The sequence below is a fragment of the Rana temporaria genome, chromosome 4 (genome assembly GCF_905171775.1).
Source record: "Rana temporaria chromosome 4, aRanTem1.1, whole genome shotgun sequence".
NCBI classification, from domain to species: Eukaryota; Metazoa; Chordata; class Amphibia; order Anura; family Ranidae; genus Rana; species Rana temporaria.
The window spans coordinates 6,676,083-6,679,605 of record NC_053492.1 but is presented as its reverse complement, the minus strand read 5'-3'; the positions used below and the strand labels follow the sequence as shown (position 1 = coordinate 6,679,605).

Genomic DNA, 3,523 nt, shown 5'->3' with positions numbered 1-3,523 from the left:
TTACCCAGGGTAACCTTTCTCCGGGTTGAATTTCCCAAGCATCCAGTGAGGTTTTATATGTGTGTCTGTGCTTTGAGTGAAAGCAACTCTTTAAACTGTTGAGACTTGTCTTCACTGGGTTGTACTCTGCATATAGTTCTGTGTGTTATAATTTATACGGCCAACTTGCGGCGAGAAGTTACCCAGGGGCTTAATCTGATAAGATGCGGTATCTCTTATAGGCACCTGGTGATATATCTCAATTCAGAGTCTCTTAACGCACTGATACCTTAGCGCACGGTACATTGCCGTGCTAGTCTCTCTGTGTGTTCCGCGTTAGTTGATCACTGCGACTCATTTACATACAAGAATAGTCCTGCTACTTTATAGGTTATTGTATATATACAGTCATACTGGTAAGATAGACAAAACAGCAAAAAAAAACAAGTGTCCAGCTCGCTCCACTACATATAAGATTTCTGCCACAAGTCTCTTCCCTGGGATCGTTGTAACTTAGGTCCCATCTCTTTAGGTAAACTTGTCGACTTGACTTAACGAAAATCAATAGATCACACGTAAAATTTCTACAGCATACTTTTCTCTGCGGCAATAACCGATAATTTAGCCCTAATTAACCCCATACGTGACATCTATCCAGTACATGCCCCGGGCTAGTGATTACTGGTAACCGCTCCTGACCACCACATTGATGATAATGAAAAAAAAAAAAAAAAAAAAAAAAAATCCTTTTGGCTCCGTGTTATATCACTATGGCAGAGTTTTTACTCTGACCTGTTCAGCATTAACTCATTGCACAGTTGGTAGGATATTTGCTAGGAAATCCCCATTATCTCCTGAGCTACGGCTCTTGCTAGAAATTCCCCTTTATCTCCTAAGCTGCGGTATCCACAGACAGTCCCATCACAAGAACACAGGACCGGAGGGAGTAGGGGGGGCCTCGGGAGTTAGGGGGGGGGGGTATGCGGGATGGCACCCAACCCTGCTCGGCTCCGCAGAGTGCCTCACCCAACCTCAGGATCTCCTATTGCTGCCGCTGCCGACGCTGTCGATACTCCGTTCCTGGATCATCCTCGCTCGTGGCGGCGCGTCCTCCGTCCCCAGCTGCTGACTGCGCGGTGCTAGCCAATCACGCGGCTTCGTCCAGGTCACAAGGTGTCCCTCTGGGTCCCGTCTGGAGGATCCCTAGATAGGCCGGCCAGAGCAGGGCTGAGTCTCCGACTCGTTCACCGGGGGTGTCAGCCTCTCACGCTGGCATCCACCGGTCCGAAGCTGATTTCGTCGGCTCTCCGCTCCCGCTGCCACACGCCATAGAGTGCTCCGGCACCTCCCACCCTCACGTTCACGTGCGTCACGTCCTCATCTCCCCGGGACACAGCCTGACCTTTATCCTGATTCCTGGATCTCCTCCTCATCTCTCACCCAACATAGAGAATGAAATTTGTGATCCAGGGGGTGAAATTTGACAAGACTCCCAATTTGCAAGAATCATAGTGAACACTAAACTGTACAGATCAAATGTTTTCTCACTGGGGACCATAGTGCTTGAGTACATACTAACCTTCATATTACCTCCTGATATCCTCATCCTATTATTGTACAATCAATACCAATTCAGAAAATTCTCTGTTATTAATGTTATCTGTCTATAGGAAAATCTTCATAGATGACGTCACCAATGAGGATGGAGGAGGACCGGAGTCACATGACTGAGAACATACTAAACCTCACCCTGGAGATCATCTACCTGCTGACCGGAGAGGTGAGGAGGATTCTGGGAGGTCACATGACATCACTCTTATCTCTATTAATAAAACACAGACCTGACCTGAGAGGTGAGGAGGATTCTGGGATTCTAACATGATATTCTTATTGGGTTTCCAATACAGAGATTTCCTCCTGTGAAGTCAGGTGATCATATGACCATCACAGTGCCTCCATGTAACTCCCTAAAACCTGAGAGACGCAACATGCAGAAGATTCTAGAAGTCACCAAGACGATGATGGAGCTGCTGACAGGAGAGGTGAGAAGGATTCTGGGAATTCTGGGACATTATCCAGTAACAGACAAGGGATGTGTCTGGATGGTGACTGTATCATTGTGTGTGTCAGGTTCCTATAAGGCAGTGGTTCTCAACCTGGGGGTTGGGACCCCCTCGGGGGTCAAATGATGATTTGCCAGGGGTCACTGAATCCTGGGCTGTTCCCGCACCACTCTCCCAACTGTTTTGCAGCTGCCCAGCAGGGCTGTCCCTGGAGCCTGTGGCCGCCCAGCTGGGCTGTTCCTGGAGCCCACAGCCACCCACTCAGCCTCTTCACAGCTGAACATTCTGTTCACGGCATGGCTGGGGGGCATAGACTAGAGGTAAGTTGACTGGTGAAGGGTGGGAGGTGCTGGAGGAGACCTGATTTCAGCATAGGTGTCACTGCTACGAGACACCACAAAGTCAGAGACACACTGAGTAATAATACTACCTGTGATTATAGTTGCCATTAAAAATCCCCACTACAGTTCTCAGATCAGCAGATGACTTTGATCAAGAGCACCAAAGTTGGCTGAACAGAACTCCCCCCCAGCATTGCCACTCATCCTATTCCCCCCCACCAAGGAGTAAAGAAGGAATAAAAAATAGAGAATACATGGAAGGGAGGGAATAAAAGGGTGAGGAAGAAAGAAAAAGAGAAGGTTGGGTGAACAAAATAAGAAATTGGCATAGAGGGAGATGCAAGGGAAAGAAAAGAGAACAAAGAGAGTGGTACATCCTAAAATTTACCATATGAGGTTTTAATACTGTACGAGTGGAGGGGACTCAGGGAGCGCCACGCTACGAAAATAATTTTACTGTTAGGGGTCCCCACAACTTGGGAAATTTTATCAAGGGGTCACGGCACTAGTAGGGTTGAGAACCACTGCTATAAGGTGTCAGGATGTCACTGTCTATTTCTCCATACAGGACTGGGGGTATTTAGAGGGACACAAGGATCTCTACAAGGACGTCATGATGGACAATCAGCCGCCCCTCACATCACCGGGTAAGAGGAGACTTTATTGTAAAGGAGAGAGCAGTACGGAGGCTCCACCTAGATCCCCCATCATCTGATAAACACATAGAAACAATGTATTCAGTCAGTGTGTGTGTTTCCTACAGATGGATCCAGTAATGGGAACCCACCAGAGAGATGTCCCCGTCCTCTGTATTCCCGGGATTCCACACAGGAAGGTCACACCATCCCTCACCATCATCAGGTAGATGAGGAACAATCACTGATAGTATCATTAGGATCTGTACATTATCTGCATTGTTACCATTGATGTCATTTTTATTATATTTTCAGAGTGGAAACCTGAGAGATTCTAAAGTTGAGGTTAAAGAAGAGATGAAAGAGGAGGATGATGAGGACGGGGTGATGGAGGAGTTGGAGCTTTTGAAAGAACACAAAGATCTGTACCAGGACACCATGGTGGAGTCATCCAGCTACAGAAACCCACCAGAGAGATGTCCCCGTCCTCGGTATTCCCGGGATT

General features: G+C 47.5%; 1 long non-coding RNA gene across 1 annotated transcript; it reads left to right on the top strand.

Annotated features, from left to right (window-relative positions):
- Positions 1-1,979: 1,979 nt before the first annotated feature.
- LOC120935250 lies at positions 1,980-3,168 on the top strand. Its single transcript, XR_005748377.1, has 3 exons — positions 1,980-2,021; positions 2,952-3,030; positions 3,147-3,168. It is a non-coding gene; the product is annotated as an uncharacterized LOC120935250 (long non-coding RNA).
- Positions 3,169-3,523: the final 355 nt, after the last annotated feature.